This window comes from Apium graveolens, chromosome 5 (assembly GCF_009905375.1).
Source record: "Apium graveolens cultivar Ventura chromosome 5, ASM990537v1, whole genome shotgun sequence".
NCBI lineage: Eukaryota > Viridiplantae > Streptophyta > Magnoliopsida > Apiales > Apiaceae > Apium > Apium graveolens.
In genome coordinates, this window is record NC_133651.1 from 76,594,427 (window position 1) to 76,606,457 (window position 12,031).

Sequence of the window (12,031 nt, forward strand, 5' to 3'; positions counted from 1 at the left end):
AAGCAGAATATGAGGAGAAAAAGAGGAAGTATGATAAGGAGATTAAGATGTATATCAAAAGATCAAAAGAACTCAAAGCGAAAGGGATGAGCAGAATCTCCAAAGATGGAAGATTTCTAAATGTAAAAGCTGTCTCATTTTCAAAATTCAGAATTGAAATGTTAGATGGTGATCCAAAGCAAGACAGATTCAAAGTGATAGAAGCTCTAACAGGAACTCCAATCATAGAGGAATTTGAAATTCTTGTATATCTCAAGGACCTCTTTAGAGAAGAATAAAAAGTTCCAGTCTTTTTCTGATGCTTGTAATTAATCAAACTCTAAATCATCTAATGTACATTGCTGTAATTGTGTCGATTTTTATATTATTCTTAGTTTCCATTATAACTTGGGGTTAGTCTTGTTAACATGCATGAATTTATGTTAAGCAATCTTCTCACAAATTGGGGGATATTGTTGTGCAAGACATGCCTGTAAAATAACAAGACTAAGTCAAATTAACAACCTTAAGTAAGTTGTATTGTAATCTTAGTTTGCATTTTGTATTATAACATTTAAATTCTATAAAAATGTCAAAGAGCAGACTGAAGTCTTTTTCTTTAAACAGTATCAAGCCTAAGAATTCTATCTGGAATAAGATCAAGAAGATCATGACTCAGAAGAATTATGAAGAAGCTTGGAGTTGAATAAATCTTTTTTGAGTTTTAAGTCAAGATCTCTATAAGTCACAGATTTAGTGTTATAGAGAAGTCATTCGAGAACTCCAGAATGACTTATAGAGAAGTCAGGAAAGCTACTAGAGAACTCAGAGATATCGAAAAACCAAATTGAAGACATGAAGATTGGAGATATCGACAAGTCATTTCCTCACTACAGAACTCAGAGTTATCGACAAGTCAAATATCATTAGAGAACTCTGAGATATCGAAAAGTCAAATATCATTAGAGAACTCTGAGATATCGATAAGTCAACTATCACTAGAGAACTCTGAGATATCGACAAGTCAAATATCACTAGAGAACTCTGAGTTATCGACAAGTCATTTAGTCACTAGAGAACTCAGAGATGTCTATAAGCCAAAGTGAAGACATGAAGTGGAGAGATCTCGACAAGCTAAATTCTCTTATAGAGAACTCAGAGACCTCTATAAGTCAAATCAACTATAGAGTAATAAGAGATCTCGATAAGCCAATATACTTATCAAGATGTCAAGTTCCTTATATACCAAGCTGGAGATCTCGAGGGAAAACTCAAAGTACAAAGTGCAGATCAGTTCAATATCCAAGATTAACAATCAACAAACAATCCAATGAGTTGGAATGACAAGTCTACAAAAAGCAGCTTGAAGAGTGTGCAAGATCAAAGGTGAAGATTAACTGACAAAGGAAGATCAAAGTTAACACAATATGCAAAGATATGCTAAGCCAGAAATGGAAGATATACTTTTCCTAAAATGGAATGATTAGTGACAGTTTACTAAAGTGAATAGCATATCTTATTATACACTCTGTAAACCACTAGTTAACTATCATATGAAGTTAACATTGGTCCTTTGTTAGAAGTAACATTTTTTAGATCAGAAAAATCTTGTATTCTCACAAGGAAGAAGCTAAGCTCTTTATCAACAAAGAGCCTAGAAATTTTGTAGCAAAATATTCTTAATTTTAATATAAAATTAAGTGAGTTTTGAAAGATTTGTGTTCACTGTTATTGCTTGTTTAATCACAGTTTTAACACATCTCACTGCAAGATTTAATTTACTTTGTTCATAACCATAAACACTTCAAGAAAAGCATAAAAACACACAAACACAATCACCCCCCTCTGTGTGTAATTCATTACCTAACACTTCTGCATCCACAATTGTCAAACTCTTCATGCCTTTTCCAGCTTTGCTTCGCTTTTCTGCTATATTGCGTAGAAATCCGTCCTAGGTGCCGCTCAACTCATTGTCAACAACATCAAACACCGTCACTCCCTCAAAGATTTCTCTGTCGAAATCAATCTCTTCCTCGTCGAAATGATCATCCAGGTATACCAACTTCTTACTATCCAATAGTTCCATAAGCACCACACTCTGCAGCCCATCATTGTTAAAGCAGTGATCCCAAAGAATCTTACTATTACCTTTAGACATAGCCTCATAAATTTCTTTGAGATAAGACTTACCATCCTGAAGAATCTCCCTCACCACCCTGGTTGAGTCCAGACAGCTCTCATCCCCACCAACTTTCACAATACCCCCAACATTACCATCAAGCTAATCCCTACCAACTGTATCACCAATAGTCCCCTCGGCCCACTCATTAACTCCACCAACCCTCATATTCTCAATATCATTAGACTAATTATCAATAATAGTCATAGGAAGAAACAAATTGGACCTCAAAGCAGAGGGGAAGTTGATATTGAAATTAAAAGTAAGATTAAAAACCAAAGGCACTACTGGATCCAAACGAAGGAGAAGTGGAGGAATTACCCGAAGGTTATGAACAACCATTCTACTTTCTGGGATTATTATTACATTTGGAGGTATAACATTAAGAGGAACATCATCAACAGGATCTGCAACATCATTAAAAATGACCATGAAACCCAACATGTCTGCTTGAATATCATGATTCAACTCTGCATCCTGAGCCAGGTTATTAGGAGAAGGAGCATCAAAAACTCCGCCTAAGCTGAAGTTATCATCAATATCAAAAGAAATAAAATAACCCATGTCCCTGTTAAGGTGTGACAGCAAGTCACCAAAGAGTCCATCCACTTTGCTAAAACTGGGTAAATTCCTCAGCCCATTAAATAACCAAGTACTCAGTAATTCCATTTCTAGCCACTTGAATATGGGCATCCCTCCACTGGGTCAAGACTTTAACATAATTGTTAGCATAGAGCGCAAAGAACTGACTGATAACCTCCACAAGATCCTGTGGAATGATTTGATCTTTTTGATGCCTGAGTGTCGTATACTTCCCAGTTAGTAGTTTCTATCTTGATTTTGAAACATCCCAATGCAGTACATTCTGTTAGGAATATGTTGTGAACTTGATGATAAATTAAACAAAACACCTTAGTAGTTTTAACTTAGTGAATTTTTTAGCACTCGACGGATGATCAAATATAGTCCCGACGGATGATTCAATATAGTCCCGACGGATGATGATTTGACATCCATCGAGTGAGTAGCTTATGTAATAATAAGTATTGTAGCACATTTCTGTAAACAACCTTGTGTAGATTCTGTAGGAGCATATGAGTCATGTTGACTACTAGTAGATATGCAGAATAGGTTGATTAATTGTAAATATGAGATGTCTTGTAATTCTGCATAAGTGAAATGGAGTCAAATGACAAATAGCTACCCGACGGATGATCAACAAAGCTACCCGACGGATGATCAACAAAGCTACCGATGGATGACAAGCATGTACCCGACAAATGATCAAATTCAAATATCTATTGACAATCACAACACAGTCACATGCATCGAGTGTTTACAAAAGGAATGTGGCAGCTTGTTTAGCAGGGATTTGAGAACAAAGAAGCATTATTATTTCCATGCTATTATGAAGATATTCAAAGATGCTAGAATAGAGTACTGAAGTATCATGGAGTTAGACTAGATATGTCTTGTTTTATTATCTTGTCTTATTGTCATGTAAACTTGGTGATATATAAAAACCAAGTGTAGCTAGTAGAGTAATAAGGAACTAACTAAGAACTAACATTTTCAAGCTGTATTTAGTAGCATTTCTCTGTAAGTTTAGTTGTTCTACTTGTAAGCAGCTGTGAGCTATTCAAGCTTCACAGGGTTCTCATTTGATATATATATATATATATATATATATATATATATATATATATATATATATCTGGTAGATACTTTCAAATCCACCAGAAAGTTTTAAAAGCTTGTGTTTTTATTACTTTGTGTTTAAATTCATATAAATCATTTATTCTCCACTCTGCAAATCAAACAAATATATATTATCAAGTAAGCACTATTTTAAAATCTTGAAAAAGAAGCCAGAATTACATTCAACCCTCATTCTGTAATTCTTGTTGTATTGTTAGGGGATAACAATTGGTATCAGAGCAAGCTCTTGAAGTATAAAGAGTGCAAAGATCACAACAAACAGCAAGATGAACAAGAAGGATGTTGGAGTTAAGATTCCTTTTCTGGACAATGATAATTATCACCACTGGAAGGTGAAGATGCACCTACATCTTCTTTCCCAAGATGAGGCCTATATGGATTACATAGAGAGAGGTCATCAAGTACCAATGAGAGCTGCAACTGGCAATGAGCCATCTGTTCCAAAACCAAGGCATGAATGGTCAGAACCTGATATTGAGCAAGTCAGGAATGACAAGAAGGCCATGAATATATTGTTCAATGGAGTTGATGGTGATATGTTTGATAACATCATTAACTGCAAAACAGCCAAGGAGGTTTGGGACACTATCCAGATTATTTGTGATGGTACTGAGCAAGTAAGGGACAATAAGATGCAGCTGCTAATTCAGCATTATGAGCACTTCTATTGTGAAGATAATGAGTCTCTCACTGATATTTTTAATAGATTTCAAAAACTACTAAATGCTCTGAAGTTGCATGGAAGAGTCTATCAAACAAAAGACTCTAACCTCAAGTTCCTTAGATCTCTTCCAAAGGAGTGAAAACCAATGACAGTCTCATTGAGAAATTCTCAGGATTACAAGGAGTTCACCTTGGAGAGACTGTATGGCATCCTAAAACCTTATGAGCTTGAAATAGAGCAAGATGAGAGGATGGAGAAAGGAAGGAAGAGAGGAGGGTCCATAGCACTGGGTGCTGAGTTAGAGAAGGAGAAAGAGATGAAAGTAGAAGCTATTGAGTCTACATCAAAGGTTTGTGAAAGCAAGGGCAAAGGGCTGGAAGCTGAAAATGAATATCATTTGAGCCAAGATGATATGGATGATATTAATGAACATTTAGCATTCCTTTCCAGAAGATTTGTCAGGCTCAAGTTCAAAAAGAACTTTGAAGCAGCCAAGCCAAGTAGAAACATGGTGGATAAATCCAAATTCAAATGTTTCAAATGTGTCTTGGCTGGGCATTTTTCCAGTGAGTGTAAAGTCAGATTCTAGCAAGAAGAAATTTGAGCATGTTGATTATAAACAGAAATACTTTGAGTTGCTCAAGCAAAAGGAAAGGGCTTTCATTACACACGAAAATGACTGGGCAGCTGATGGATTGGATTAAGATGAAGAAACAAACTATGTCAACCTAGCCCTGATGGCCAAATTTGATGAAACAGAAACAAGTTCTTTAAGTAATCAGGTAATCACCACTAACCTAGAACATTTATCTAAAGCTGAGTGTAATGATGTAATCAATGACATGTCCACAGAATTATATCACTTGCGTGTTACAATTAAGTCCCTCACTAAGGAAAATGCTAAAATTAAAGAAAATAATTTGTTTTAAAGTGAGAGGAACAATGTGCTATAGTCTCAGTTCATTGAATTTGAAAAATTGAGAATTGAGTGTAAGATTGCTAAGGATGAATTAACTGAGTCCTTGAAAAAAGAAGAGATTTTAAAGAAGCAGCTTGAACGAGAAAAAAAGTGATTAAATCATGGAAATCATCCAGAGATGTCCATGCTCAAATCACTAAAGTTCAAGGTATTCAGTCCTTTTGTGATGCAGCCTGGAAAAAGAGTAAGGAGAAACTGGAATCAAAAGGATTATTCGTCGAGTGACAAAGAGCCACATCCGTCGGCTGTGAGTAAACCTGTGAGCAAAGCTAAGCTTGCCAAGCTGAATGAAAAATATGGATCAATTTCCAAAAACTTTATTTCAGGAGAATCAAGTCAAGTGAAGAAGGAGAAGAAAGTTAATGTTGGTCATCTGTCCATCAAGCAATTGAATGACAGATTATAAAAGATTGAGGTTAAAACATATGCTAAAAAGAAAAACAATATAAATGGGAAAGTAGAAATTAACAAGCATAACAACTACACACCTGATAAATATGCACCAAGAAAAATCTGTGTTAAGTGTGGTAGTGTTAATCACCTGTCTGTTAATTGCAAACTTTCCATGCCTACTCCTGTGTCTGTGCCTCCCTATTTTCCTAACATGAATGCTATGCCTACCATGCCTATGAATGCTATGTCTACTCAGAATATGAATGCACAATTTGCTAATATGCCATTTGCACCTAATCCTTATTATGCTGCATTTAGTATGCCACAAATGCCATTTAACATGCCTTACTGGAATAACATGGTTGCAAACAACATGCATTTTCCTGTTAATCAAAATGTGCATGATAATTCTGTTTTAATGACTGGTTTCAAAGGTCCAACTCAAATGACTAAGGATGAATCAGAAATTCCTAAGTCAAATGAAATTAAACCTAAGAAACTAAAGAAGAAAGCTAACAAGGCAGGACCCAAGGAAACTGGGGTACCAAATCAACTTGATTTGGTTTTGATGTGTGCAGGGAAACAGAAAGAATCTTTGGTACTTTGATAGTGGTTGTTCAAGGCACATAACTGGAGATTCTACCCTGCTCACAAAGTTCAAGGAAAGAGCTGGCCCAAGTATTACTTTTAGAGATGACAGCAAGGGTTATACTGTGGGATATGACTTGATTTCAAAAGACAATGTCATCATTGAAGAGGTTGCCCTAATGAATGGTCTCAAGCACAATTTGTTGAGTATCAGCCAGCTTTGTGATAAGGGCAATTCAGTAACCTTCAATTCCGAAGCCTGTGCTGTGATAACAAAAGAAGCAACAAAGTGGTTCTCACTGGAGTGAGAAAAGGAAATGCGTATCTAGCTGACTTCAACTCATCTAATGCAGAATCTGTCACTTCTCTTCTCAGTAAAGCAAGTCAAGATGAAAGTTGGCTATGGCACAAGAAGCTGTCCTATCTAAACTTCAAGACCATGAATGAGCTTGTCAAGAAAGAACTAGTTAGAGGTATTCCTCTACTGGAGTTTACTAAGGATGGATTGTATGATGCCTGCCAGAAAGGAAAGCAGATTAAAGCATCATTCAGAAAGAAGTTTGATTTAACAATTGAAGAACCTTAGCAATTGCTACACATGGATATATTAGACCAGTCAATGTGTTGTCCATCTCAAGGAAAAGATTTTGCCTAGTAATTTTGGATGATTTCTCAAAGTTCTCTTGGACATATTTCCTAAATTCTAAAGATGAAGCTAGTGAAATCATTATCAATCACATAAGGCAAGTCAACAATCATCCTGATTTTAAAGTAAGAAGAATCAGGATTGACAGTAGAACTGAGTTCAGGAATTCTATGATGAGATCATTTTGTGAAGAAAATGGGATTATGCATGAGTTTTCTGCAGCAAGAACTCCACAACAAAATGGAGTAGTGGAAAGAAAGAACAGATCTCTTATTGAAGCTGTAAATGTTTTATCTTGAGGAATCAAACTGATCAACATTGGAAGTTTGATGCTAAAGCAGATGAAGAAATTTTTGTTGGATATGCTGTGGGAAAGATATATAGGGTCTACAATCTAAGAACCAACATTGTTATGGAATCAATACATGTTGTGTTTGATGACAAAAAGATTGAAGGACTGCAAGATGGAGATTTCCATGAAAGCCTCAAGTTTGATAATGTGGAGATGGTTAGTGATGAAAGTGATCAAGAAACAGTGAATAAGGATAATGCAGAAAAATCTACAACTAATGAAGCACATAATTCAACATCTGTCGAGTTGCAAAATGTTTCATCCATTGGGAGACAATCTGCCTTATCCGTCGGGAGACAATTAGCTTCATCCATCGGGACACAAAGTGCATCATCCGTCGGGTCATTAAGAGAAGCTGAAAGTAAGAACTTACATAAATTTCCCCTTTCTCAAATCAAAGATTCACAAACTCAGGGGGAGTTTCTAATAATCAAAACTCAGTCACACATCAAGATAATTGTTGTAAAATAGACAGAAAAAGCACAACAAGAACCTGTCAATTTCTAGGGAACAAGCTTGTGTCCTGGTTCAGTAAAAAGCAAAATTCAGTTTCTAGTTCTACAGCTGAAGCTGAATATATTACTGCTGGTAGTTGCTGTGCACATATTTTGTGGATGAAAAACCAATTGTTGGACTATGGTCTAGAAATGGATAGAATTCCCATTTTCCGTGATAACACAAGTGCAATTGCCATCACTGAAAATCCAGTGCAGAATTCAAGAACAAAGCACATAGACATCAAGTACCACTTCATAAGGGAACATGTGATGAATGGTACTGTGGAAGTTCATTCTGTTCCAAGTGAAAAGCAGTTTGCAGATATATTTATCAAGCCACTTGATGAATCCACCTTTTCAAGGTTGGTATGTGAGTTAGGTATGCTCAATTATTCTTGAATTATTTTAGATATTTTTGCAAATTGTTATGCAGCCAGAAACTTAATTGATTTTTCGGTTTTGGATGAAATTTCGGCTAAGTCAAAACATCCCGACGGATGCTCATTATCCGTCGAGTTTGATCATCCGTCGGAATACTATTTGTTAAGAAAAATCAATTATTTTTCTGGAGTATTTTATAACTCGACGGATAATTGATTTATCCTCATCCGTCGAATTGTCTCAATCTTAGCCGTTAAAACTCTAAACGTTATCCATCGAGTATACTTACAGTTTATAAGCATAACACGACGGATAAGTGATAAAATTTTTACAGTTTATTAATTTTTTTTAAACAGCTATTTTGATTGGTCTCTTTATTTCACTTTATTATTTTTGACAGTTTATTTTTGGGTTAGTATAAAAGCAGAATTTATTTTTATTCTACTCTTTTATCATTCTCAAGAATCAATTCCTCTAACTTCTTTCTTCTCCAAAGCAAAATTTCTCTCTGTAATTTCTCATTCTCTAACAATGGCACCAGTCGTTAAAATCATGTCCCAAACTAGATATATCTACGAAAAGAACAACTTCACAGCTATTGTAAGCAAGGAGATTCAACAGTCTAGACAGTTTCACAAGATGATGGACTTTGTGAAAAGCTGTAAACTCAGTTACGCTATGCTAGAATCACCCACTATTTACTGTGAAGTTGTGGAGGAGATATAAACAACTGCAGTGTATAACTCTACTGACAAGACCATCACTTTCACTCTCAAAGGTAAACAGTTTTGCATTAATAGTGGCATTGTCAAAGCATGCTTTAGAATTCCTGATAATACTGCTACTGTTCCACACACAGACACATATATATTTAACATGCTAAATTCTATGGGCTATGCACTTGCCACTTCTAAGTTAAGTGAAATTAGGAGGTTAGGTCTTAGAAAGGAATGGAGCTTTTTGTGTGATGTGGTAACTAAGGTATTTTCTTGTAAAATTAGCAACTTTGACTCTGTTAACATCTCCATGCTTAACTTGATTTACATCCTAGTTACTGATAAATACTTTAATTTCAGTGACTTGGTCTTGTTTGAGTTAGGTTATAAGTTAGGATAACTGAATAAGAGAGGTAAAAGTGTCTACTATGCTATATTCTTTATGATGCTTGCTAGCCATCTCATTGAGAACATTGTAATTGAGAACCCAACCAACAAGTTGAATTGTTGGGTTCAAGAAAGGATGATAATTGCAGATCTCAACAGGAAAAATCACCATAAAGAGGTGCCCTTATTCTTTTTTTCAGTCATGGAGGGATTTCAGGTAAGTGAGGTAAGTACTACTATCTCCACCTTTCCAACCTCACACATTTCTTTGCCTTCAAGTGTAGCAATGGCATCTGTGTCAATGACCCAACAGATGCCTACCCAAGCTACCAAAACAATAATTTCTAAAGCCAAATCTTAAAAAGCCCCCTCTGGTTTTTTTCAAAAGAAATCATTTGAAAAATCCACTAAACACAAAGAAGGGGGTGTGAAGGTGAGTGAGAATGGTGAGGGACAAGGTGAAAATCAAAGAAACCCTAAGGATAAGGCTGGTGAGTTGAGTGTACCCAAGTGTAGCCACACCACAGTTTCCCTGTAAACTGTGGTTGTTAATAAGGAAATTAGCTCATTTCTAGTTTCATCCTCCCAAAAGGATGTTGCTATTGAAACAAGCTCCCAACCAGGAGCACAAGCCAAGAGGGGTAGGGACACTAGTTCCCCACAAACTTATGCTAGAAAGAAAAGATTAAAAACACTTGGGGATGCACAGGGAACACACACAGTGCAAACCAGAGCTAAAGACCCAGTCACTGCACCTTCTCAAAGTCAGATTGACGTGGCTCCAATAAATGTGGAGTCACAGCCAAAATCTTTAACAATTGAAGCACCTGAAACACCAAATTCACCCACACACTCACTGGATGTTGACATGATCAATACATCACTTCCAAATTCTCCATCTTTAACTCTTGTGAATAAGCCAAAAATCCAAGCAAGTGAGGATCATCTTTTAGATGATTTGTTAGCTCACTTGCCATTTATTTCTGAGTCTATTGAGACATCTGTGCCTAAATTTTCATCAATCTGCACAGAGTCTACAATAGTCTCCACTCCAAACTCATTCATTTCTTCTATCCCGATGAATATCATCATCTGTCGAGTAGTGATTGTATCCTGACGGATAAGCCTAACAGCAGTCATCCGTCGGATAGCCACACTACTGTCCCAATGAATATTCATCATCTGTCGGTGTCTCTGCACAACTTCAAATTTCTTCAATTCTTACAAGTGCAGAAGACTTAGTGGTAGTGCAATCACTCTTAGGAATGAGGGAAGGGAGTGAATTGAGTGAGAGTCTGGGTTGCTCCCAGGAAAAAGGAGAGAAAATGAGTGAACAAATGGAGTCCATTTATTAAGGATTGGCAAAAGTGAGTGAGAGGAGTCCCACCTTAGATGGTGAAGGTGAGGGTGGGAAGCCAAGGGGAGCCCTTGATGCAAGAACAGAGAGATCATGAGAGAAATGTAGGTACAGGAGAAATATGGGTGAATATCATTGTTAGTGAGTTAATGAATGTCAATGAAGCAGACAGAGAGGAACTATCTCAGCATAGTCAAGCTGTTATAGATTCCACCTCTTTGGATGCTGAGACATTTACTCATCCTGTTCCAGCATATCAACTTTTGGCTGGACAAGGCAATGAAAATGCAGAAAGGATGCTGAATTTGGTGCATACCACTCAATCCATGCAAATAGCAAAGGATGACATCACAACTATGCCTTCTAAAGCTGGTGATGACATAGATTATGAGGCTGGTGGGTCAGAAGAATTCTTTGGTATTGATAGTGAAGAGGGATCACTTGATATAGGGGAGAAGTAGGCCTTAGTTCCAGATCTGGCATGCCAACTTGGGCATTTTTAAAGCAATGTGATGAACATTATTTCAAGACCACCCTCATTTAACTCATCAGTCAGACACAATCTGCTCTTCAATCAACAACAAATGCCAGCACCAAGAAACTCCTATAAGCACACCTTGTTTCTCTTCAGTTACAACAAATCTAAGGCTTTCAACACAGTCAGAATGTCACTTCTATCAAAAATGAGGTTGATCAAATGAAGAAGGACATTTCTGAAAGATTGGATGCTAAAATTCCAGAAGCAACAATGATTGATATTAAGAGACAGCTAAGGAAGAACTCTAATCTTGCCACAAAGGTGGAGTCATTGGACAAAAGGATGACTACTATGGAAGTTTATCTCACAGCTATACATCTACATCAAGCACAACAAACTCAACTGCTACAGCAACTGGTGGCTCCACAATCCTCTTCCTCTACTCTACTTGATGATAAAAAGGGGGAGAAATCATTATCTCAAGTCATTCAAGCAGAGTCATCTAGTGAGGGGGAGAACGTGGTGAATGTACAAATCAGCCAAGTAATTGTTCCAGAAATTACTCTGCCAAAGCCACCAATATTGGACAGCATTGATCTGATCCATATAGCAGCTGCTAAGCTTGAGTCAAAGTCAATTCCTAAGATGCTTGATGTTACAGCTGTGTAGAAGGAACTAGATGATAAATGGAGAAAAATAGATGCAGAAATTCAACA